Below are 27,900 nucleotides of genomic sequence, written 5' to 3' on the forward strand. Positions count from 1 at the left end.
GTCCAGCAGATGAGGATGGCACCTGAATGATGAACTGACCCCTGAACCTGCTGGCCTGGCCTCTTGGTTTTCAGACTGCAGAAAGGAATTGCTGCTCAGTGGCTTGTCATCAAGAGAAAGGCTTAAAAAAAAAAAACAGTGGAAGATAAAGAATTTCTGTTGCCAAGACCAAATTATGTAGTGGGGGCTCTCTGGGAAGACAGTTGGGCAGTGTGGGGACACTGACAGATGGTTTAATTATGAGTTGGACTTTGCTTTGGTTATGAAACAATAAGATAACAATGAACTTTAAAGTCCTTAAGTCCAGATGATCAAGTAAAATGGAAAATACTAATTCCCTGGCCCCATGCTTTTTATCCTCTCCTCTTCCACTACTCAAGGTAGTTCCATGTCTTCCATGGAGTCTTTTCTTTGCCACCCCCATCTTGCTCCATTCTATTTTGAGTTCTCCATTCTTGCCAAGCCCTATAATCTAAGTTCTGCTCCTTATACATGAGCCTCTCTGTTTTCCTCCAAACATCATATTTTCCCACCATTTCCTTTCTCTTTTCAATCCCAGACTCCTACTTTCAATCACAGCATTTTCTCTTACCAGGCTCCTACTGAATACTTTCCCTATTAAATTCCATGTCTCCTCTTTGACCCCACAATCTCTTGAGCTTTTCCCTAGTTTGTCTTCTTAGTACGTTTCCCCTTCACTCTCAGTGACGTCTCGTTTATCTCATAATTGGCAAGCATGCAGCTTGCCCCAAACCAGAAGTGCCTGATTCAATTCCACAGCTATCCATTAAGCCCCCTAATATATGTTAGGCAGGTGCTAAGGCATACCACAAATGAATAAAGCAAGATATTCCCTGACTTCACAGTTTTATAAGCATAGGTTAACAAGTAATTCTTATTACTCACACATCCTTGTGAGTGCTGTAGTAGAAAAATATATTATTGGAGTACCATATTAGGAAAAAGCATTTTGTATATGACTGGCCAATGAAGAAGCATTGAATTTATCCCATTATCTGATTTTATATTTGATTTTCCATATGACATTTCATTTGGCTCCACTTTTTGACCTCAGTCCCACTGTTTACAAATGCTTGAATTGCTGTTGTGAACTATGAGGAAGAAGCTGGATGCCTGACCTCTCTCACCTGTACTGAGAAAGATGTACCTGTGCTCCTGTTACTCTCTCCATCTCTGATTTCTTCCCGAGTCTTGGCTCCCACTTCTCTGCACTCTGAGGTTCAGTATAGTGTGAAACAGAGCACTGACTGACTTAAAGTACAAACAGTTAACTAGTATAAAGATTGGGCAATAGGCTAGAATAAACCTTCCCCCATCCAACAGGCATAGAGAGCAGTACTCAGGTTAATTCAATACCTTAGCCAGTACTTAGACCAGTTGCATCAGAATTACCTGGAGGACTTGTTTAAAATACAGATTACTGGGCCCCACACCTCAGAGGTTCTGATTCAATACACCCGGATTGGAGCTCAAGAATATGCATTTATGAGTTGATGGGTGCAGCACACCAACATGGCACATGGATACATATGTAACAAACCTGCACATTGTGCATATGTACCCTGAAACTTAAAGTATAATAATAATAATAAAAATTCCACAAAAAAATATGCATTTATAACAAGTTCCCAGATGATGCTGATGCTGCTGGCCTAGGAGCCACACTTAGAAAATTGATATTGTAAGAGAAATGGGCTATAAGCAGACATTTCTCAAATTCAGTAGAATGCAGAAGGTCAACAGCATCAGCACACGCGCACGGTATGTCAACCTGTATTGGGCAATGGAAATTCAAGGATGTGTATGACGTTGTGTCTCCCCAGCCCTTGTGGGAACTATTGCCACCCCAATTCATCATCTCCTATGGTGATTTATAAGGTAGAGGAGACTGGGCTGAAAGTTCCCCCCTTTGATAAAATTGTGATACTGCTTTTCTAAATAAATCCCTAATTCAAGCTTGCCCTTTAAACACTTCTCAGAATCTTTTCCCCCACAGTGGGAGTTTAATCCCACATCTGTGGGAGTTTAATCCTCTGCATTGCGATGAAAATGCAATCTACTCAGAGGCCAAACATATTCAATGTAGAAAAATTTTAGTTACCTGAAAGTTTTGTTTGTTTGGTTGTCTCCAAATAAATAGGAGCCGTTTTTTGGGTCTGGAAGCCATGAAGTCTTGGGGAGAGCTTCACAGATGTTTGGTGGGTTTCCAAAGACAATTAGTACATACTCCAAGAGTGGAGTGAAATAGAATGTGTGCTTGTTTCTTTTCTTTGTTAGTACCAAAATAGATTTGCGTTTGATAGAAAAAAAATTCTAGCATGATTAAAAGGTTCAGACATTAAGTGGTACATTTTGAAATTGCTGCATAGCTATATGGCTTCCACTAACATCTGTGGGAGTTTAATCCTCTGCATTGCAATGAAAATGCAACTACTCAGAGGCCAAACATATTTCTGGATTGTGGAATAAAATTAAAGTGTTAATAGAGAGATAAAGCATCAGCAAACCTTAGAATCCTATAACTCTTCTCTGACTCTTCTCTGAGGAAAGGATGGATACCACATGATAGTACCTGTACATGTCTCACTTAATTATAAACATGTCATCGTGTCCCAGGCAGATACCTATTTCACCATAATCCTCTCACATGGTCTTTGAATCAGTTCTCCCTGTCATGTAAAACAAGGACAGGTGCTTCATCTGAGCAGGCTGTATGTGTTAACAGAAAAATATATACAAAGCTAAGTTTATAGTCCAACTTTATCAGTCTATCACTTGAGGCCATTTGATGCTTTTCAGTAAGGAGCAGAATATTTTCTTTCTCTATAAAATGCAAAACAAATGTATCTTACACTGTTTTTGAAAACACTAAATGAAATAATAAAACCAGAGTAGCTCTTCTGATTTGTCCAGACAACTTTCTCCTCCCAGGGCAGGATTGAGGCTTTTGGTGAACAGAAAACATGAGTAGAAGTGGAGGTAAAAATACTAGGAATTACAGGAGTGGCAAGAACAGCAGCAGTAACAGTACCAACTAGAATTTACAACGCGCTTGCTGTTTCCCAGCTCTCTGCCAACAAATATGACTTTTTGCAAATTGGAAAATAATTGTCACTTCCTGAAGAAAAGGTACTGATGATTACATGTATCTATGATGACAGTGAGCGGATTGATGCCTCCCTTGAAATGTGCAGTGTAGAAGTCATGCAATAGGAAGCTTCAGCCCTGGCTAAGCTTTCTGCATACTTTCTCATTTAATTCTCACAAAAATTTTCCATGTATGAAGAGGTACTTTTTAAAATTTTATTTTAGAGACAGAATCTTGTTCTGTTGCCCAGGATAGGGTGCTCTGTTGCCTAGGCAGAACCTCTGAGGGTGAGGCCCAGTAACCTGTGTTTCAAACAAGCCTTCCAAGTGATTCTGATGCATGCAGATATTTGAGAACCACTGGTCTAAGTATTGGTTAAAGTATTGAATTATCCAGAGTGCTGAACTATAACGGCGTGATTATAGCTCATTGCATCTTTGAACTACTGGGGTCAGGCAATCCTCTTGCTTCAGCCTCCTAAGTAGCTGGGGCTACAAGTTGTATATATCCAGGGCCAGCTAATTTTTTTTTTCTTGCTTGCTTTTTGAGGCAGAGTCTCACTCTGTTGCCCAGGCTGGAGTGCAAGTGGTGCAATCTCAGCTCACTGCAATCTCTTCCTTCTGGGTTCAAGTGATTCTCAGGTCTCAGCCTCCTGAGTAGCTGGGATTGCAAGCATGTGCCAAAACACCTGGCTAATTTTTGTATTTTTAGTAGAGATGGGGTTTCACCATGTTGGCCATGCTGGTCTCAAACTCCTGGGCTCAAGCAATCCTCCCACCTCAGCCTCCCAAAGTGTTGGAATTACAGGCATGAGCCACTGTGCCTGGCCAGAGATACTATTATTACCTTTTCTTACAGATCAGAGAAGATACTATAGAGGCAGTAGTACAAACAGTAGCAACACTGAGCAGCCAGCATCAACTAAGCACTTAATCTGTGCAAACTCTGATCTAAAGACTTCATGTGCAAAATTTTGCTTTATCCTCACAATGACTCTATGAATTCTATTATCATAACCATTTTACTGATAAGAAAACAGAGGCTTAAGGAGATTAAAAAACTTGCCCAAGTTTTCAAAATGAGCAAAGTATTAGATCTGGGACTCAAACCCAGGGTTATTTCACTCCAGTGCAGAACTTCTAAGCCATCATTCTATGTTGGCTCTCTCTTATCCCTTCTAGAGTCTGCTCAAAGCCACTGCCATCTGACCATTTCCTCAGTCATTGATACTGCTCCTGAGAATTCTGATCTTTCCTTTCTCTCCAGTCTTGACATGGGCTACTCAACTCTACATTGTTATTACTGAGCATCTGGGACATTCTGATTTCTTGAGAAAGTGTAAAAAATGAATCAAAGCCAGTAGGGAGAGTTTTTGAAACTCAAATTTGTTCATCTGGTGATTAGTCATGCTCTACTTTATAAGAGCTCATTTATCTTTTGGTTTATGTTGGTTACCTCTTCTATTATCATTATTATTACTATTGTTATTTGCATTCATGCCTTGTCTTCTGATTAAGTTTTTCAAGGGCACAAAACAGGCCTTATGTTTCCCTAGATTCTTCCCAGAAGCTACCAATTAGGGCTCATAATTAATTGATATAAGTAGATAATGTCAGAGGTCCCACTAAAATAACCTAAATATGAATATTATTTTTATTCAGGGAACTCCAAAAGAATTGTATTCGTGGTCTTGTTACATGGCAGGCTTCTGCTTTGCACTTTATCCACTTATGTACATGTCTAACTTTCCCAAGTAAAGAGGAGGCATTTAAGGGTAGAGATCGTGCCTGGTTCCTTTTTGTGCTCTGTTCTGTGTTTGGCATAGTGCTTTAAACAGAGTAGGCACTGAGTGATTGGTTTTTGAATGAATGGTTATGCAAAATACACAGTTTAGTCAAAAGAAACCTAATTTTAGGTTAAAAATGTTTAGATTGGTTTTTAAGTAGACCACGACAGGGTTAATTCACAAGAGGCATAGGTTTTTTTGTTATGATATCATATTTTAGGGTAGGTGGTTGTCATCTTCACAACAAAGGGAAGTATCTCAGCGGTGGTTTAGCTGGAGATATCTTCCAGAAAGATAAATATAAACCAGCTTCCTACACATTCATGAGAGGGAGTGGGTTTGGAAGGGAACCAAATTTGTAGGAGAAAAGGTAGGAAAGTTTCATTTGGTAAAAATTAATAAATATTTTTATTAAGCATCTACTCTGTGTCCCATTTCATGTGCTTGCCTAGACTTTGCAATATGCTGCAATATGACAAAACCTTTGTCCTCAGGATGGTATATTTTATCTTGAGAAGTATGAATCAGACTGAAATTAAATGTCTCCTACACTGCAGTATTCCAAAAAAGTCCTTTCCAAAATAAAAAAAGTTTTTATTTCAGTAGATAAGAATTCGGATATTGAATCATAAAATTTTAAGAACTGGAAATGTACTTCAGGGGTTTTCTTATTAAATGAGTCAATTTGTTTTATTATTAGATGGCTCTGCTTTTCAGAAAGAAAATATCTTCAGAGGGGTAGGTTGGTTAAGGTTACTACTTCTAGGACAATTTGGAGGAAAACTTAAGAGAAACCGAGCATTTAGGAAACGTGCAAATCACCATCCTATGATCTGATGAGAGACAATCAGTGAAGGGACACTCTGACTGAGGCAAAGGTATTGGCAGTACTTGATTGCATCATGGATCATACACATTAGCTCTTTGGAACTAATACGGTAGCTGAGAGAAAATGTATTTTCTTGGGTCGAAGTCGGGGCTGGGATCTCAGTGAGCAGTGGTTCACTAAGTCTGAGCATTGAACCAGACAAGTTAGGTAACAGGCTGGATGTAGAATCTAGGCAGAAATGAGGTCATCTGGATCTGGAATCGACAGATCCTGTATGGCAGTGCTTTCCAAAATATTTTCTACATAAGATGAATTCATTGAGATAACTTGTGAAAAAGGGGTTCCATGACCCAGTACATTTGAGAAATGCTATATACAAATCCCTCTCTTGAAGATTAACAATTCTCATTAGAAACTAAAGGCTTTGATGAGTTCTACAGTCGTGTGTTTGTTTACTCAAGTGTTTCACAAACTTACTTTGCCATGTTTTTCCTTAAAAACCTATAGAAAACACTTTGGGGAACATTCTTATGACACAGTGTAAGGCTGCAGACCAAACCCAGGCAAGCAATCAAGGACAGGAGGACACACACTCGTGGGTGAGTTATTAAGTCAAAGATCAGTCCTATCCCTTTATTCTGCAATGAATAATATTTATACAATCATCCTATTGCAAACACTATTTCCAATTTTCAGAAGCAACGTATATACACATTATTAGATAATTTATCACAGTAAAATAAAAATGTCAACAATCTAAAGTTGGTGGTTTTGCATTCAGCATAACAAATAAAATAAAAATTAACGGTTTATCTGAAAGAGGAAGGGAGGGAGAAAAGAGGGAGTAGGGAAGTGGATATCCATTTATTTTACATAGTACTGTCTAAGTTCAATGAGTAAAGACTTAGGAATTTAAAGTTATAAACGTAATCTCTGGAAGAACTGAAATTTCAAAAACTAAGTGATAAACAATTGGGAGGAGCCAGGAGAAAGAAAGGGGAGTATAAGTAAGCTAAATCCTCATCTCTCAAAGCAGGTTGCAATAAATGGTTATCAGAGATGATACATAAAGAAAATATTTGAGAGTTGGGAAGGACTACCAATATATCTAAAACCAGAAATGATCAGAAATGGCTCCTCTGAGGAGTGAGAGTGGAGATAGATCTAGAGGTACCTTTCTTTAAAGTTTGAAATTGGATTTTATGTATTAAGCAGTCATAAAGAGAGGTGATGACAGCGAGAACATAGTTGTGGGTGAAGTTTCTGTTCTTGTAAGAGTCGTGTTGAGCTTGAGCATGCATGACAGTCACCTGGAGGGCTTGTGGAAACACTGCTGGGCCCACCCCAGCATTCCTGGTTCAGTCTGGCTGATGCGGGGCTTGAGAATCGGTAGTTCCAACAAGTCCCCAGGTGATGCTGATGCAGTTGATCTAGAGACCACATTTTGAGAACCCTTGCTACGGCAAGTGCCAGTTCTGCACATCCATGGACCTGGGCCTATATTTTTCTAGCATGCTTGCTCCTTTTTGAACATGTGAAGGGGAAAAGGGAGAGGCAGATCTAGTAACAGCCTAGTACTAAACCAGCTCATAAAAGCAGGCCTTGCCTGCCCGCCATTGCCATTTTCACCTAAATCACTTGCTTCCAACATCCAAAATCCAACAGGTAACAAATGAAGAGAACACTGAAAATCACCTGCGAACTAATCTCAGGCCATCTAATATCATGTCTATATCTTAAGCATATTCCACATTAGTTAATATTCCTAATATCATATTCCATATTAATTCTTAATTCTGTATTCCACATTTCTTGGATGCTAAGACAAATGTGATCTGAAAAGGTACTTTTGTAGCTGTAGAAAACTGAAGAATAAAACAAAAATATAGTTACTAAACCAGATTATCCCGATGCCAAAGATGCTATGGGAGTGCCTAGATCTCACAGGAGATGTGAGCAACACAGACAACAGCTCTGTTTGAGGAACGCTACAAAGACACATAGCAAAGAGGCATAAAAAAGCATTCTGCATCCCCAAGGTATTCCCATGCACGAAGGCCATTATAAAGAACACTCCTCTTAAAAATATTGCCACCACCCTGCTGAAAATATCTTTTATATTTGTTATTGGCACTAGGTACACAACTTCAAAACTCTTTTAAAAAACGTTAGATCAAAATATACGGCTATGATATTTTACCGATAACAAGATTTCATTAGAATATACAACATTGAAAACAGAGCTTAAAAAGTGACTATCAGTGGGAGGTACTTCACTTATTTTGTAGCCACAATAGAATCCACAGATATGTGCATCAATCGAATTCACTGCGCGATCTGCAAATTCAAATGAAATATTTCGTTAACTTGGAAAGATGAAAGAGATTTAAAGTAATGTGTTGCACGCGAACACACAGAATGGAAAATAGGCATCATTTTTGGACATATTCATTCTGAAAAGGCTAACAGAACTTCTGACATTTGTGTGGTTGGGTCTTCAAATACAGGCCCAGGTCCATGGATTTGGTAGTAAATGTCCTTTTGTTTTGCCCTTGTCTTTCTGCATAAAGCTCAAAATATTGAATCAGCAGCCAACACTGTGAAACAAAGCCCAATTAAGGATGCTGTACATGTACCTGTGCCTCAACTGAGCATTAAACTAGATTCATGGTGCTATTTGTTTTATTACTGTAGAAACAAAAAACTGCATTAACATTTTGAAAATAAGCAAGTGTGGTCTGAAATATTACCTCCCAGTACAATTTATCATTTTTCATGTAACTCATTCCAGGTTTTTCCCGTTTTGTGCATGTGTGTATGTGTGTTTTAATAGTTGGCATGCCATATCCCTACTTTTGTATTTGCTTCTAAATTATCTTGTCAGTCATTCATCTTATTGGTCATTTAGATTACCTGTTACCAACATTTTGCAAATATAGAGTACTAGAAGAGTAATCTTTACATGTGTAATTTTCCCTTTCCTTTTTGATTCATTTTCTTCAGATAGATTCTTAGAAAGTTTTATGGCTTTTAACACATAGTACCCGACACAAAATGGCTGAATTATATCCATTTAGGTGTATTACTTTCTTATCTGGATGAACTATGTTAGCCTTTTAGAAAGTAAAGAACAGATAAGACAATACTAAAGCTCCAGTTCGTTCATCCAACACATGTTTATTAGGAATCTGCTCTTCTCTGTTCACTGCTGTAGGTCCTCATGGATCTTACATTCTTGGAGAATATATTCATTAAAAATCACGAGTCTTATATTCTTAATAAAAACACTCTTTAAAACTGCATCTCACTTCTTTTCTGTAAATTATACTGGAGGCAGTGCTAAGAGGAAGCTGTTTGGACAAAGTGGTCCCTTATTAACTAGCAATTGATTCTAGGAGCGTAGACTGATATGGGGAAGATGCCAGGAAGTCTAAAAACTAGTTCAAAAATAATTAAATCACTCAAGTAAATTTGGGAGTTTAATATATAATAGAGGTGGAATTTGAAATCAGTGGGGGAAAAGGTAGATTATTCATAATGATTGGGTCAAGAACATGTGGTTGGCCACTAGAAGAAAAAACAATGAAGCTAAGTTCCTTCCTCACTCTTTGTAACAAATAAAACTTAGATTTCTTAAAAATACATGTATACAAAATAAAACCAGAAAAACAACTGGATGAAAACATGGATAATTTTGCTTTGAAGCAGGAAATTCTAAGTAAGAGAAAAATGCAAAATTCATAGGGAATGTAGAATTTATACTTTTGTGTACATGAATATGTAACAGTTCTATATGGCACACAAAAAAGTAAGGTTTAAAAAAAGAACAAACAAAAGGAAGTATATGCAAATTATACAACAAAGGCTGCTATCCATACAGTACAAAGAACTCTTAACAATTAAGGAAACCCTTCAATGAAAACTATCTGCAAAGGACATAAAATGAAATAGGCATACAAAAAAGTACTCAAACTTATAACTCTTTAAATAAATTCAGATAAAAACAATATTATTTTCCTACTAAATTAGTAAAGATTAAAATATAATAAATGCCCCCATGTTAAGGAATAATAAACGCCCCATGTTAAGGAATACAAAGAGAGGTTATCACACATTGTTAGAGAATTATCTGCTTGCAGAGGACGGGGGCAATTCAGCAATTACTGTTGATGCTTTACATGTACATATATAACCAACTCTCATACTTTGGAAATATATATGCAAACATATATACACAAAAGTACATACACAGAGTGAGCTATGCCTCATGTCTTTTGCCCTAGGCCCAGATTCGTTTTACCAATCATACAGACATTCTTCTGGAAAACACTGATGGCTTGAATTATTTACAGAGAATGGGTGTTCTGAGCCTCACTGATCTCACCCTTTACTCAACCACTATTACGTCATGTGTTTAGGCCCTGATATTCTATCTTTTATTGTTTCCTAATGATTTCATACATAAGAGTCTTTTAAACAACTTGAGGCCATCTATTATTATTTTTAGTTTCTATCTAGTATGTATGTACAGTACTGCATTAGTAAGAAATATATGCAGTATATATATACTGCATTAGTACTACCTAATGCAGTTCTGTACAGACATACTAGATACATGTTTACTGAATGATTTACACACTAGCAGGTGTTCAAAAATGTCATGGTCTTCAAATATAACAATTTATACAGTATTCCATGATTATAAACTATACATAGAAAGATTGCATGCTTAGTCTCTTTACCATACCCCCCTAGTCTAGAAGAGTTTATGTAGATTTTTAAGGGAACATCAGCTTGATTAACTCTTTGCATGCTGAAAAGGTTAATTTCATCACCATGAAAGTATATATACATAGTACGGTTTCCCAAATTTTGCTTGTGTATCTGTCTTTCTGCTTGACTATGAAGCATTTCCTTGGGATTGGATATTTTCGGAACATGTTTCCAGAAATGTGAGTCAAATCCCAAGACAAGTATTTGCTGTGTGATGTTGGACAAGTCACCTAACACCTCTGAACCTCTGTTTCCTCATCTGTAAAATGAGGATAAAAATATACTACAGGGTTGTTTTAAGGATGAAATCAATTGAAATCTATCAAAGTGCCTGACACTCAATAAATGGTAGTGAATGAATAGTTAAGTTCCAAATTGGTGAATTGATACAATCATAAATCTATTGCTTTTTTCTTACATCACTAGACCTATTTGTAATGATATAAAAAGGTGTACCTTAAATCAATGGTTGCAACACTTCGCTATGCATCAGAATTTCTTTGTTAAGACACTGATGGCTGGGACTCATCCCCTGAGAATTTATCTTTCCAACAAGTTCTCAGCTGATGCTGATTCTGTTGGCCCAGGGACCAAGTTTTGAGAACCACTGCCTTAAACTCTCAATAATGTGTGGCTATATTTGGACTGCAGCTTTTCAGCATGAGAACATCAGATGGGCTCTGAGTCTCAGGTGTGACTTTGAACTTCTTAGCCCCAGCCCCTAACCCCTCACCACCACCATGCTTTGCTTCGTTTGCTTGCCTTGTACTTGAAGGGTCAGCCAGAAAGTGGACTTTGTTTCCTACACTAATTTAGGGCCTTATATTCTCTCCAGCCTCATTAGCAATAGGATGAGGATGGATCACAAATTCTTTAAAGGGCCAAAGGAGGCTCCTCCATCTTGCCTCTGTTATTTCACACCAAACAGACTCATATTTGAGTCTTATGTCTTTGACACCCCAGCCAGCCCATTCCAAGTCTAGGTGACAGAAACCTGGGGTGTAGCGTTTTAATTATTCATGTATCTTGTCTTATCTGTCATATGAAAGAAAACCCTATCACTAGCCAAAAAAAAAAAAAAAAAAAAAAAATGAACTAACTGGCTGTCTCAGGAAGCACTGGCATTTGAAAACCTCCAGGAGACAGTAGCAGATAGTGACTAAGGACACAGACTTGGGGTAAGATCGACTTGGGTTTGAACTTCAGCTCTGAAACAAATTAGATATTTAACTCAAAACAAGTAATTTAACTTCTATTAGCCTCAGGCTTCCCAGCTGCTAAATACAAATACATTACCCACTTCAGGGGGATGAAAGATTCATTATAGCATCTGGCATAGAGTAAAGCCCTTGTTTTTGGTAGCTGCTAACAGCAGTAGTGGTGGTGTGGTAGTGGTGGTTTTTACACTCATGATACATTATATTTCTATTTTATAGAAGGGTACCTTTAAAAGAAAATGTGATTTCATAAGCCACATGAGAAATCAATTTATAGTAGTCTCATCCAGACCATATAGGACCACATTGTCTGGTACAGTAAATGATATGCGCATGATAAGGTCTCCATAATTGTATGTTGAATGAAAGGGATATATCCATTATCTGCTAAAAGATCTTAGACTATAACATCAAAAGACAGAAGGGATGCTAAAGCAATGTGTACATCTCTCATACATATTTATAAGCTCTCTACTGCCATTTCAGCCTCCCCAGCATGAACTGTACTTGAAGAAGCCCTGCTCCAAGGGTGAGTAAGTGGTAACAAGATGGGCTTATGAGAAACACAGAGAGGGAAGAGCATCAGTACCGCCACAACTTAGTTGAGCAACAGCTGCTTGAAGGAGAAAAATGCAGAACATTTTTGGTGCAAACTGTTTGGTGTTGCATTTTGCTTTTCATTTGCTACTTGAACTTAACCTTTCATTCTACTTGTGATCTCATGAATTCAACCAGAGAAATCAGAAAAAGATCTTTTTCTGCAAGATGTCTATGCAGACAGCTTGAATTCTGGATTTCATCAACTACTAGAGAAAGAGTACAAAAACCTCATGTGTTATATCTCTGGCAGAAAATTCAAAACGGAAGCAAATAGGAATTTTAGTTCTCATGAAAATAGTAAGCAAAGATTAGTTAAGGATAATCGGTTGATGCTAAGGAAGATAACTGCTTAGTAAACAAATTCATGAAATATTCGGTGCATCTAGAACCACATGTTTTTTAAACACAAAAAACTCCAAAATGTATGAAAATCTTAATCCTTACCCTTGACTTGTAATCATTGCTCCTCATAAAGAGAGACTCAAAATAACTCAAATTCTTTGGCTACAAATAACTCTATTTATCTCCAAAAAGCCCACATGAACCCTAGTTCTTTCTAAGCACAAAGAAACAGAGGAGAGGATATATAAATAGTAGCAATCATTGGAACAAAAGTTGAAATGAGGGTAGAAATAGACTCCCACCCTCTCTTTTCCCTTCTAATAGGCACAAATATTCATGGAAGAATAAGAAACTTCAGAGCAACATGGGTCTCTGGACAAGTCATAATTTTTAGAAGTGAGTGGAGACTTAGAGGGAACAGTAAGACAAGAAAATAGCAGGGAAAGACAATAAAGTAAGGGCCCTGTCTAGTTAATAAGCATTTTCCTGGAAATGAATGGAATAGGATACAATGGTGAGAATACACACCTAATAGCTAACATATCCATTTCTTATGTATTTCAAGTCGAATGATAATCACAGTGACAGCCTCATTTATTCAGCACTTACTAAGTGCAAGGCACTACATGAAGGAGAGGCGAAGACAGATAATGCTTTGTCCGTGATTTTAAGAAATTTACAATCTAGGAGGGGAGATAAGACAATGTATGCAGGTATCTATAATATGCATAGTAGAATACATAGTCAACAGCCAATAAATGTAGGCTAGCTAATTATCGAGCAAAATGGTAGCTAAAGGTTTTGGCTTTAAGGAGGCCAGCTGTATATAGCAGTGGAGGGGATGTTGGAGAGGGAATGAATTAGGGATGAGACAGCTTAAACAAACAGAGGAAAGAGCTATGGCTTTAAATAAATGTGGTTGAAAAACTTTAGGTCACGAAAAGCTCAAGAAATATGGAGTCTTCTAACTCTTGGGATGTTACAAATGAGGGCAGACAGGACAGATAAGAAGTAATTTAGAGAAGCTATTCCAAGTTTGTCTCATAGTAATGAAGCCAGTCCCTTAGCCTGTTCAGGCCAATCGTCTCAATCCTGTTTCCCCAGGAAAGAGACTCAAAAATCTAACCAAGAGAGTCTCTTAAACCTCAGCTCTAATCGCTAAAGGAAAAGCAGCAGCTGTGGAGATCTACAAATGTAACTGTTGCCAAGATAAAAGCAACTGAAGGTTGCTGGTACAGGCAGAGGGGAAATACCACAGTGTGAACAGTTTTTTAGGTCAGCCATCAAAAAGGAAAAGGATCCCAGGAAAGGTAAGCTGGGTTCCACAGGGTCTCAGCAGTCCCTGGCTCACCAGGTGGACAAAGGAAATGATGATGATGCTGCCCACCATAGAGTTCCCTGTGCCCTTCGATACTTCCTAGGGCCACTGACCTGGCTGTGTTCCAGGAAGAATAATTTAGCTCCAATTACTTAAAACTGCTTTATTGGTTTCATAGAGAAAAAAAAAAATCTCCTAAGCCGACTTTTATAAAACCAGACAATACCATTCAGAGGGCATATATTTCCTCATTTTTTTAAAGAAACAATTGGAATTTAAACAATGACAAAGGGCAGGCTTACTTCGTTCTGTTCGGTGAAAATCTTCCAATTCAGTGCTTCCAGTAGTTACTATGACCACAAACATTTCCATAGGAAAGATCCATTTAGAGATTCAGACTGAGAAAGTTTTTCTTTGGGGGCAATCACTCAGAAAATAAAACAACAAGGGGGAAAGTCCTGGCTCCCCTTCCTTCACTATCCTCTACCCCCAAATCTGCCCATAACCAGTCAATAACCCCTCAGATGCACACTAATGGCAGTCACCCAGGACGTACATCTGCTGTATTTATGAGACTTGCTTTGACATAGAACTGCCAAGTCTAGAATTATTCACTTCAGTGCTATCACAGGCTGCTCCATCCCAGGGCAGGAGCACTGGGGAACTTCCCTGTTTGAAGAAGAAAAATAAAAGACCGCTCATTTGCATTTTGTAGTCCAGCTTTCTTTTATTAAAACACGCAAACTACAGACCATGTAAAGGTGTTAAGTTCTATTTTGAACCTTATTGGGAAACTATGACAGGATCAGGTAGAAGTGCAGCTACCTACAATTCAGACTCTGAAACAATTAAGACAAGTCACAGGGAATTTAATGGGGACTGGGCAGCCACAGATGGGCAGAGGATCACTGCTTAGGCCATTGGGGTCTCAAAGAACAGTTCAGCAAGAACCCAGAATGTAAAGGTACACCTCACTGTTACTTTTAAAATTTCTTTCTAATAAGGATTATAAAACAAGTACCTCAGATAACAATGCATTAAAAAGACCAATAAATGCATTTAGAATGGAAAAAAAATACCACTATAAAAGTGTAAGTGCACAATGGAAATTTATTCTCATGTTCATTTGAATTCTGTGTTAAAATAAATAGCAAGACCAGCACGCGGTGGCTCATGCCGATAATCCCAGCTCTTTGGGAGGCCAACACAGGCAGACACCTGAAGTCGGGAGTTTGAGACCAGTCTGGCCAACATGGTGAAACTGTGTCTCTTCTAAAAACATCAAAAATTAGCTAGGCATGGTGGCAGGTGCTTGCAAGTCCAGCTACTCAGGAGTCTGAGGCATGAGAATTGCTTGAGCCCAGGAAGCGGAGGGGTGCAGTGAGCTGTGATCGCGCCACTGTACTCCATCCAGCCTGCGTGACACAGCAAGACTCCGTCTCAAATAAATAGCAAATTGAAAAACAAAACAGAAACCCTTTCTCACTTGTGATAATAAAGTCCTTGCTGAAGGTTTCCCTTTGGACTTCATTCACTCATGCACATAAACACAGATGCTAGTCCTGAACACACTATGGCACTGGCTAAAGTAAGGGTTCTCATTTAGACAAATGTATAATCTAATTTCAGTTACTGCAGCACTTAGAAGTTCAAGTTAATTGGTAGCTGTGGAAGTACGATACCAGATCCAAGGAAACTGTGGTGTTTGGCATATATTGGTATTCTCACGGCCCCTGAGAGCACAGGTGAGAACTTCCTATGATGTTCTTCAGAATGACTCTACACCATCCTTGGACTCTCCTTCAACTCTTCCAACACATGTTTCTCTTCTCCTTACTTTCATTCCCAAAAGAACAGAGGGTAGGATTCTTAGCAAGTGGAAGATGTAAGTGTTGAGCCATTACTTTTCTATTTCTACTTAGAAACTAAAATTTTAAGACTCAGAGATGGTAAGTACTATGTTGTGCTATGTATATGTGCACAGTACAGCTAAATTATACTTGTATTTAGCGTGAGTAAATGGAACTAGACTCTCTCACCAGAAGGAGGGAAAAAAGAGGCAAAAAGGGATGGAGAGAGAAAGAGCATATGAAGAAACAAATGAAAAATAGGAGGTGTGAATTTTTTGTCTTTTCCTTTTGTTGAGACAGGGTCTCGCTCTGTCACCCCGGCTGGAGTGCAGAGGCGTGATCTCGGCTCACTGCATTCTCCACCTCCCCAGCTCAAGCCATCCTCCCCCCTCAGACCCCAAATAGCTGGGGCTAAAGGTGCACCATCACACCTGGCTATTTTTTTTTTTTTCCAGAGACTGGGTTTCACCATGTTGCCCAGGCTGGTCTCAAACCCCTGAGCTCAAGCGATCCACCTGCCTCAGCCTCCCAAAGTGCTGGGATTACAGGCATGAGCCACAGCACCTGGAGGAACTGTGAATCTTAAATCTAGTATTTCTGTAGTCCATGAGTTCACCATAACTCTTATAATATGCACTGCAATAAGCCATGAATAGAATATCTTTTCATTACTTATTTTAATTATAAGCCCCTTTGTCAAAGTTTCCTTGATTACCCCTGCCTAACACAGGTCTTTAGATTCTCATACTATTTCCTGCCTATAGGAGTTCCTGCCACACAATCTTCCTTTTGTCATTAATTTTGCTCGTTAACAGAAACTGAGCCTACTCTCGTGTGAGGGAACTCTGTTTTGAAGATGCTAGATGTAGTTAAGACCTTTGGCCCACTGCCCCCAGCTGAGCAGCCGAGGCAGAAGATAACAGGCGCCGACTCTTATTGTATTCCCTGCATGTGCTGTTGCTTGTTCTGGGGAAAGGGGAAACCAGGAACATTCAGTAACCACTAAAGGAATACAAAGATCACAGGGGCAGTTTTTAGAATGAAGACCAATTCTAAAATAAACATTGCCTCGGAAACCGACTGCTTCACCCCACTAGCCTTTGACTCAGTTCTCATAGGATTCCCCAGGGAGATCCCAGCCTGTTAATTTTCCCCAGTAGTTGTCAGCAGGCAGGGCCAGCAAAGCCACGTGCATTGTTATCAGCTCAGCCTGTGACCAGGCACGAAATGGCTGTGCTTGGCTTGCGCATCTCCATATCCACGTGCAGTCCATGATGTCATGGAGGCCGTGTTGTCTCCTGCACAGCATTGTATACTATCTAACAAAGTTGAATAAATAGCCCAGTTTTCAGTTCCATCCCACCTTCTCCAATACAATCAGCTAGACTTGACCACTGAGTACTTTGTGAATTGTGAATTGTTCCAGAATTGTGAAAATCAAGCCTTAGGATTTAGGCAATTCTTCCCTTCCCCCAAGATGCATGGCACATCTGCTACAAGAAATGTGAGAGACGATCTGAGAAACCTTTAAGTCTGAGTGCTTTACGCCTTTCAGATAACTCAGTGGTTCTCCAGGAATTATAGCTGTCTTTAAAGACACAAGATGGATTACATCTTCAACTGCTTGAAACGCTGTCTTCAGTAGTAAACTGCTTTCATTACCACAAAAAAAGACAGATACTATCTTCAAACTCAATAGAATACTGAATTTGACATTGTCTAGTAAGTCCTTAATGAAAAATAACCGAACCACTGTTGTTTTTTAATAACACTTTCCAAATAAAACAGAGTTAAGAACAGCAGTTAGGAAACCGTTTGCTGCCATTTCTCTTGCAAATCCCAGAAATAAAGAACATATAACACAAAAATAGCTCTTGCCCCAGTTCTTCCTGGCTCTTGCTTACTGATAAGGAGAGGGAAGATAAGATGCAAGTTGTGTTTAATGTTAATTCCTTGTTTTTATCCAATTTTAGAAGAGCTACCCCCCTATAATGCGGTTGTATAAAAAGTGGAACATTATTATAATACACGTTTATCTTATGCTTATGAATTTTTAAATTTAAGAAAAATTTTCTTTTGTATTTTTCGATATTGATGGTTTTGAATTTTCCAGAGAATTCCACATTTGATATTTCTGCTAAATAAATAACCCTGAGTCTGATCATCTTCATAGTTGACTTTACAACTAAAAGATTTTGTTTCCTTGCTTAATCTAAGGACAGATAACAAATTTATTTTATCAAGACTATTTATAGTATATAATTTAGCCACTTAAGAAATAGTATATAAGAAAAAAGACTAGAAGGAAACATGCTACATTGTTAACAATGTTTAATCCTGGGTATTGAGGCTATTCATGATTGCTATTTTCTTCTTTTTATTATCTGTATTGCTAATTTTTTCTTTTAATAATCTACATTTCTCATAATTTTCAAGATTTACAAACGAAAATCAACTGTATTCTCCAAAAAGTTTAATTGAAACAAAAACAAAACCTTATCAAAAAGTCAACAACTTTACTTCCTTGTCAAAGACCTAAAAGGGAGGAAATCAGTGATCATTTTTTTTTAAACCTAAGTTTAGCTTTTGTGCCACTGTCTTGAACAGCCTGTTCCCTCGGGATCCTTTAGTGGCACCACTAGTTTTTATTGGATTGTCATTGCCCATGACCTTGTTGGACAGAGCTAGGAGACTGGGCAAAGTTCTTCCGTATGGCTTTATCACTTTTAGTCACTATGAAGTATCTGAAGCCAAAAATAGTTCAGAAAACATTGCTCTCATTGAGGAAAAAGACAAGCTGGCCGAACAACCAAAGGCTCCCCCTTCTAACCTACTCACAAAAGACCATGAAGTGCTCGTTCACCTCCACAGTCATAGTGCAATATTCCTTTGTTTGTCGATTATAAGGTGCACTTCAAACCTTCCCCAACATCTCCCTCCAGGCTCCTTTTCTTAATGTGCCTACAATTAGTCAGTCGTATTTTGCCATCTCACAACTTTAAACAAAGTTCTACATTTCAGACACAAGTGGAAAAATGAAGCCAGTAAGGATTCTCTTCCTTCCTTCATTTCTCCTTCCTGTCTTCTCAAGATTCCTTTCTTGCCCTCCCAAAAAGGACAAGGCAGAAACAGAAGCCAGTTATTTCGGAGTGTTTTTCAGGGCAATTTAATGTGGGCATCGTGGTAGGATTCAAAGATCTTAACGGTCTAGAAACAGCAACACACACATAAGAAGTTCACAAGAACAAACAAAACATGTGCTGGGCTGCTTATGTGAGAGCCCAGGGAAGTAGCAGTAAGTAGAATGCACTTTTCCAGTAGAAATAATCTGAGGCATGGTGAGCACTGTAGTCTCCTTAGACCTTTGCTTTAGCCATCCTGCATGTGAAATGTCTTCACGCACATCCCTGAGAATGACACCCTCTGTTGTTAAACACAATTTTCACAGGAAATTTGAGTTCTGAGTTCACATACATAGATTTCTAAAATCATCTGGGAGCTAAGAACTGCTTCTGGGCATGTATCTATATACTGGATTCAGTCTACATGTACAGTCAGTAATAACCCTACTGACTCTGGAAAGATTGTATGATCAGAGGTTTCCACTTGCTCTACGTCCCCAGAAGGTGTGGCATCTACTAGCTTGAGAATGACCATTCCAGTTCCTCCCTTGGGGACTCCTAGCTCATGAAACTCCCTCAGAGAAAAAAATCCCTGTCTACCCAACTGTGCAGTAGCTGGAGGTTAGAACACTTGCACATTGGCCCCAGCTAAATGCTCTGGACTCTACTGGATTGCCAACCATCCTCCTGGAGAGATTTCCAGGAGCAGTCTCACCTCACCTAATATTCAAGATCCCCTTGATCACTATCAAAAGTCCATGTTTCCCAGACACTTACTATGTTTTCTTTTTCATTGCCTTTTTTGAGATGGAGTCTTGCTGTGTGACCCAGGCTGGAGTGCAGCGGTGCAAACTCAGCTCAATGTAACCTCTGCCTCCTGGGTTTAGGCGATTCTTGTGCCTCAGCCTCCCCAGTAGCTGAGATTACATGTGTGTACCACCACGCCCAGCTAATTTTTGTATTTTTAGTAGAGATGTGGTTTTGCCATGTTGGCCAGTCTGGTCTTGAACTCCTGTCCTCAAGTGATTCACCCGCCTTGGCCTCCTAAAGTTTTGGGATTACCAGCGTGAGCCACCGTGCCTGGCCCACCAGCCAATTACTGTGTTTTCTGATCACCCTACTATTCCTATCCTCATCACTGCCCTTGGTCACTGATTACATTCCACGGCCCATCGTTTTTACTCCACTATTGATCCTGGCTTTCTTTGCAGCTTCAACATTCATGTAGTGATGTTTCTGAGGCTCTAGCCTCTTACATCCTTGACCTCTTTCACTCCAAGGCCCTTTCTCCAGTCCACTTCAGCCATACACTGGTGTGGTCACATGCTAAATTTAATCACCAACAGCTGCGTCACCTCCAAAATAACTATCGTGGGTATTTCCAGTTAACCATTCCCTTGTGTCTCTTGGCTCACTTGTTCTAGTACTCCATTCCATACAGAACTTCACATCCAGACTCCGCCACCTTTCCACTATCCATCACCTCCCTCTTATCTTCAGTTTCCTCCTTATCAGCTTATATTCTATGATCTCCTCTGCAATCACTTCCTTTATATGCTTTGCTCTCAGCATTTCAGCCATACCTTCAATATGTATAAGGAAATTGAGTTGCACCTAGATCTGGCCAGTTGAACAATGCCAGAGAAAACCACCTGACTTTGCTGACTGGACATACTTCAAATTTGTTACTATGAATCTTGAATGGACCCTCAATAGTGCCAGAAGGTCTTATAAACTTCCCTAGCAAATTTGCTTTTTCAACCAAATAAGACAATTATTTCATACCTAATCTTTCTCCATTCTTTAAACCCTCTTCATTTTTCACTTCCAGCCATCCCTCATACTTCATAGAGAAAATAGATATGATGTGATGAGTACTACTTCATCTCTGACTGTCACTCTGCCAACCTTCTGAATCTGTTCCAGGCACCCTACTCTCTCTCCTTCTGCAATGACAGAAGCATCCCTGCTTTTCTCTAAGGCCAACCCTTGAATGTGGGTGCTAACTTCCTCACATCATTCTGGGCTTCTCTTGCCTTCTCAAAAATTCAGCTTTTGCCGTTATCTCTGTCCCTTTTACATTGTCAATTTCTCCATCTCTACAGTCACCTTCCCATCAAGGAGATGCTTTTCCTATCCTTCTCATACTCAAAACATGCATACACCCCCCCCAAAAAAAAACTCTCTTATCCCACTTTTCCAGCTACTATGTCATTTATCTGCTCCATTTCACCATAAAATGCTCCAATATATTGTTTTACTTCTTTATCTCGCTCCCCTCTTTAACCCACCTAGCAAGACTGCCAGTAACAAACATCTTACAAAGCCATTTATGTAGACAGGGCATGCAATCACATGTCAGGTATTCCTTGAGCACCTCCCTTGTATCAGACACTGTTCGTTGGCCACACCCTCCTTCACAAATCACTTTCCTCCCTAGACAATCATGCAGGCTTACCTGGTCTTTCTCCTGCCTCACTGTGTTTTACTTCTCAGCCTCTCATTTGGTTTCTCTTCCTTTTCTAGATCTCTAAATGTTGGGGTGCTCTGTGCTCAGTCATCCTCTATTCTTTAGTTTCCCTCACTGAGTTCCATTGGTTTAAAATTCAATACGCTCACAGATGGCTGTCTCATGTCTCAGATTTAGACTCCTGATTGACATCCCTACTTGTATATCTGACTGACTTGCTGATGTAGCTACAGCTGTCTGCAGAACAGACCTATCAAGGTTAAATTTAACTTCACTTGCTGCCATTCTTTCTGTTCACTTTACTTCTGAACACTGGCCACCTTTCTGAGCCTAACACACACCAGCTTAGATCAATCCACAGGGTCTTTGCACTTGTTGTTCCTTCTGTTTGATAAATCTTTTTTTTTTTTTTTGGAAAAGATTTTTTCTTTTAGTAATTCAGATTATAACTCAAATGTCATCTCTTCTGAGAGGTCTATCCTAACCACCCTAAATAAATAAAGCAACTCTTCTAGTTACTACCTACCCACCTTAGCCGAGTGTACCTTCTTCACACATTTATTTGGACCTGCAGTTATCTTATTGGCTTATTGTTCACATGTTGATTGTTTGATTATCTCCACTAGCTATAAGCCCTATTCTTGCAGGGTCTTATGCTGTCTTGTTCACTACTGTAACCCTGGTGTGTAAAACAGTGTCTGACACTAGGGAGGTGCTCAAGGAATGCTTGATGTCTGCTTGCATGCCATGTCTACATACATGGTAATGAGAAATAACAGTGGTTCATAAAGACATCTGGCTCTCCTCTTATATAAGCACCTGCTGCCCTCACTCTCCCAATTTGATTGAGACCCTGTGATGTCAGTGGCCTCAATAGCACTCCTCTCCAGCTAAAGCATATGCCTCACACCTTGATTGGAAGTGTTGGTCAGAATGGCTCCCTTGGATCAATTTCTCTCTGCAAATATATACCAAGCCCAACTTTGGTGAAGAGCTAATAACATCTTTTCAATTCACGCATAAATTAACTACTATTATTTACTAAAGCACCCTATCATATACCAGTCACTCTGAGGTTCTTTTAAGCATTTGCCACATGTATTCTTCAGTTCAGATTATATTTTACTGGCATGATTTATGATTTCCTTAGAGTAATTTGATTTAAATCCTTACTAATTGGTCTTTTAAAAACCCCTTTAAAAACAAAGCTATTTGGGCCAGTTGTGGTGGCTCATGCCTGTAATCCCAGAACTTTGGGAAGCTGAGGCAGGAGGACTGCTTGAGCCCAGGAGTTCAAGGCAATGAGCCATGATCATGCTACTGCATTCTAGACTGGGTGACAGAGCAAGCCCCTGTCTCTAAAACTAATCAAAGGATTATCAATCAGTCAAAGCTCTTTTAAGTCACATGCCAATTTGAATGAAGAGTTCAGCCATACTATCTAAAATATAAAAATTCCTAACCATTATACTAAGTAATCAAATTAGACCAAACTTAGAGGATTAAGCACAATTCTACTATTCCTTTCTAAAATTTATATTTGGTATCAGTACTCTCCAAACTTCTGAACTAGCATAAGAAAATAGTACATTAGCTGATTCCTAAAAGACATCTAAAATATCTAGTGTTTTTAGGATCCATAAAATAGTTTTGATAGTTTTAGAGCTTCTTAACCACAGTTTCAAATCTTGTTGCATCTGGTCCTCTGTGTGTACATGTGTGGCTATATGTGTGCCTGGCAGAGCGAGAGACAACTGCACTTTTAGGCTTACTTTATTTGCCTGTTTTGACCAAAATCTTAAGGAATTAAGTGAGGATCTACTTTTATCAGAGACAATTCTTTTATTCCAGGGAGCTAAAAGAATAAGAGTGCTCAGCTAAAAGGTCAAGAAACTTACAGTGGGACATCTATTTCATTTTGTTTTTAATAAAGTTGGTAGGAAATATTTCTTACTATGTGAAGAGAAAATAAAGAGTACTATCTAGGGCCTGGAGGGTTGGCTCATGCCTGTAGTCCCAGCACTTTGATAGGCTGAGGCAAGATGACTGCCTGAGCCCAGGAGTTTGAGACCAGCCTGGATAACATAGTAAGACCCTGTCTCTACAAAAGATTAAAAAGTTAGCTGGGCATGGTGGAAGACTGAGATGGGAAGATTGCTTAAACCCAGGAGGTTGAGGCTGCAGTTCATGCCACTGTACTCCAGCCTGGGTGACAGTGAGACTGGTCTCAAAAAAAAAAAAAAAAGTACTATCTAAAATACTCTCTTTTCCTTCTAGTGACAGGATATCCCAGGAGACAGGAGCTGGATTTATTGAAGCTTAAAGAGTTTTTTGGATAAAAAATCACATTTAACCTTTAAATCTAATAGTGTAAAACCCTTATTTAAAAAGAGAAACAATTATTTTTCTTGATTTCTACCTATGATCTATCCATGAAAGAAAAAGGAAGATTTACAGAGAAAGATTATCAATTTTTTTCTAAGAAAGATTGGTGAAAATGAAAAATGCCACACCTGCTTAAATTATTATTAAAAACAATAGACCAGATGGATTTTCTGAATTAATACAATGTAAAAATCTTTACTAGTCTGAAAACTCATGCAGGTTTTTATCAACAAGAAGTTGAGAGATATTGGACATATTCCAGAATCAAGACATTGGATCAATTCTATTTTTTGAAATCTTTCTTCTGGGGTTTTCTTTTCTTTCTCGACTAAGGAAGCTGTCCAGTATTCCACAGAATTAATGTGTACCTTTACCTTTCCAATACATTTTCCACTTGAGTTATCAGAATTTTGCTACTAACAATTACTCTACTTACAAAAAAGCAGGGCAATACAATAGTATGGGTGAACTGCTCTCGGGAATTTTCACCCGTATTTGTGGTTAATAGTAATAGTCCTTTGATACAATGGAATTTTAAAGTGAGAGTTTTAAAACCACTTCTTCAAAGTTTCTACGGTGAATGCCTTATTAATTGGAATGTTCAGGGAATAGAATTGTGAATTTAATTTTTGGTTTAACTCAAGACTTTTCAGAAAATACCTTTTGTTTAGATCTTGAAGTTGAAAATAGTTCACCAATGTATTATTCCACTTGTGTTTCATATAGTTCAGTCACTTTATTCAGTAAGAAAGGAACTGGCAGGAGTTTGTAGTCAGGGATATCATTCGTTGTAGTGGAACAAGGTATGGGGGAAATGGAAGAGATGTAGTCCCAGAAATATTCTGAAGATTATTATTTACAATATATTCCTGGTTATAGTTCACTTTTTGTCCTGATTTTCCATTCTTGTGAATTAGAAGAAAAAGGCTGTTAATCCAGTTTTATTGTTAATTTGGGTCAAGTCAGTTGAAGTTTTGTACATAGTTCTTTAGACTTTTTTTTTCATTAACCTAAAGCATTTTTTGGGAAAATTATGTTTTATGAAAACTACTTTTTCTTATTGGAAAACACACACACACGGTTTCAAAAATAAAACAATACAAAAAATCTTAAGGTTGAAAAATGTTATCATGAAGAGATAATCATGATTTAACATTTTGGTGAATAGCCACCCCTATATATGCATAATTTCAGCTTTGTAAACAGAGAAGGTCACTTCTCACATACACACAGCCTACTTGATATGCCCCACAACATATCTGTACTCTCAGGATGCCCTATGTGATCACTTTTAATGATTCAATAGTGTTCCATTATCCATTTAACCTAACTTCCTAGTGAAGAGCTGGAATGTTTCCAAATTTCATTAAAAAATACTGCTAGAATAAAACAAAAAACAACTTTGTACGTATATCTTTGCACACTTGTTTAACTATCTTATTTGGATAAATTCCAGGAAGTATAAACTATATTTTGAATTATATGCCTATTCAGACATAACCAAGAATAATTCCTATGAATAGATATTTTGTACATTTTCTCATTTCAGAAAACTGCACTGACTGTTATGCTGAGCTAAGATTTATATCATCAAGAGACTAAATGGCTATCACTATTTAAAACTGTGTAAGAATTTTAGGAAGGCAGAAAGCTTACTGTCCCAAATGAGAATACTTCTATCGCATGTGAGCCTGCAGGGGTTTGGCCAAAAGCTCCCCACAGGATCTTAATGAATATGAGTGAGTGGTCAGGGCTGTGGTTTCGCATTTCATCAGGGAATGTCCAGGGACAAGGACGGAACGTCAAGTGGAAAGGAGAGTTCCTCATTCAGCACTCTGCATACCTCCAGCAGCTGGCTTCAGGCAACACCGAGAGGATTCCCACACATTCATTCATTTCTTAGCAAATCTTCACTGAGCACCATCTCTCAGGTACCATGTGAGGTGATGGAGCCCTCCCCCAGGGAGCACAGTCAGTCTAGTTGATGATGACCGCAGTACCAGGTGGATTCACAGAGAAAAACTCTGTCTGAGGAATTTGGGAAAGGCTTTACCTGGGGACATTAGAGATGGTCCTGGAGAGTAGATAGGGTGGGTTATCCTGGACACAGATGACTTGTTCTCTGTTCATCCATTGGATATTCCCAAGCCCTTTTCTTTTGCTACCCTTTCCAGCAGAAATGCCAACTACTTACTTTTCCAGTCTCCCTTGCAGCTGGGGTTGCGGAGGGCGGGGGGTGCAATATAACATGCAGTTGTGGCCAGCGGGATATAAACCCAGGTTGGTTGTGACTTCTGGGAAGGCATCTGCTTTTTTTGATAAAGGCACTGAATAGCTGGCCCTGTCGTCCACTTCTTTCCATCTTGAATGCAGATTTGCAGCATTGAACGAAGGGAGGGAAGGCCAACATCACTAAACCAAAATAGCACCAGCAGCTGTCTACCTTCAGATTGCTTGTTTTGTGGGGGAAAAAGAAACCCCTCTTTGTTTACCTCACTGTTAGTCAGACGTACTGCTATTTGTAGCTAAAGACATTCCTAACAAATATATCACTCCTCCAACCACTTGTATCTGGATAGAGGCAAGAAAATTAGAGTAGAATAAAGGGCCCAGATAGGGCAAAATAGGGAGGATTCCATAGAATTTGGAATGTGCAACTTAAACAACTGTCTGAGGTTCTCAACACACAACCCTTTCTAGGTTGGGAGGCATGGCTAAGTGTACAGGGCAACACTTCTCTGACTGTGATGGCCCCAAAAGGCATATGAGTATGTTTTCATTAGAAACTATAATGACACAGCCCAATAAGAAATCCAAAACATTACAATTTCCTTAAGTCACACCAATGTCAAAAGTACCAAAACAAAACAACCTTAACATGAATCACAGAACAAAAGAGTAAATATGATGTACATATCAAAAATGAGAATGAAAAAGGCAGTACAACCAGGAAAATGGAATATATGCGTATAATGTCCTTTCTAAATCCTTTTTCTTGTAGAAAAACGTTGTAAGTTTTTATAAAAAGATAGGATTAATTTGTTTTTAAGCTAACAACAAAGGTGTTACCAGCCGACTGTAGTTAAAAAAGAGGAAGGAGAAGTCTTTTTGTTTGTTTGTTTGTTTGTTTTTTAACTTTAAGAGAAAACAGGCTGGGCTCAGTGGCTCAAGCCTGTAATCCCAGCACTTTGGGAGGCTGAGGCGGGCAGATCACTGAAGGTCAGGAGTTCCAGACCAGCCTGGCCAACACGGTGAAGCCCTGTTTCTACTAAGAATACAAAAATTAGCCAGGCATGGTGGCAGGTGCCTGTAATCCCAGCTACTTGGGAGGCTGAGGCAGGAGAATTGCTTGAACCTGATAAATCATCATTCTCAGCAAACTAACACAGAAACAGAAAACCAAACACCACATGTTCTCACTCATAAGTGGGAGTTGAACAATGGGAACACATGGACTCAGGGAGGGGAACATCACACACCGGGGCCTGTTGCGGGGTGGCAGGCTATGGGAGGGATAGCATTAGGAGAAATACCTAATGTAGATGGTGGATTGATGGGTGCATCAAACCACCAAGGTACGTGTATACCTAAGTAACAAACCTGCACATTCTGCACATGAACCCCAGAACTTAAAGTATAATTAAAAAATGGATGTAATTTGTTAGAAAAATAAGACAATATAGCCATAGAGCCTACTAGTAAACTGTTTCCTAATGTAATGAGAAAATAAGGTAACAATTTTTAATGTGGACAATTTATAAAACTGTAAGTAAATGGGGAAGAACTGTATGTTTTAAACAAATAACAAAAAAAATGAAACATAAATTCAGAGACATTTTCTATATTTCCAAACGGTAAAGACAACATCCACCTTTTGTGGATGTTTTTTTGAGAGCAAATACCCCCAAATTACCACACACTTAAATGTGAAATACATGTGTAATACATTTCAAGGAATGAAAAACACAGACTTTAAATTCCAAGTCAAGGCTTTGGCTATTATTTGCCATTTTCCCTCATCTTGTATGGTGCCTAAAAAATAGATGCTAAAATATTTGTTGAAAAAAGGAAAGACTAGAAAATGAGATGAGGGAAATGA

The 27,900-nt window shown here is 38.7% G+C and overlaps 1 protein-coding gene and 1 long non-coding RNA gene across 4 annotated transcripts in view; one reads left to right on the forward strand and one right to left on the reverse strand.

The window, feature by feature from the left end:
* The window catches only part of LOC129480526 (uncharacterized), a 40,822-nt gene extending 14,735 nt beyond the window's left edge, over positions 1-26,087 (forward strand). The window contains exons 4-5 of the long non-coding RNA XR_008657069.2: positions 6,232-6,323; positions 12,201-26,087. This is a non-coding gene — a long non-coding RNA (uncharacterized lncRNA). The remainder of the gene's footprint in view (positions 1-6,231; positions 6,324-12,200) is intronic.
* The window catches only part of ANK3 (ankyrin 3), a 556,820-nt gene that overhangs the window by 306,731 nt on the left and 222,189 nt on the right, over positions 1-27,900 (reverse strand). The window lies entirely within an intron of this gene.

Source organism: Symphalangus syndactylus, chromosome 4, assembly GCF_028878055.3.
Source record: "Symphalangus syndactylus isolate Jambi chromosome 4, NHGRI_mSymSyn1-v2.1_pri, whole genome shotgun sequence".
In the NCBI taxonomy this organism is placed as follows: Eukaryota; Metazoa; Chordata; class Mammalia; order Primates; family Hylobatidae; genus Symphalangus; species Symphalangus syndactylus.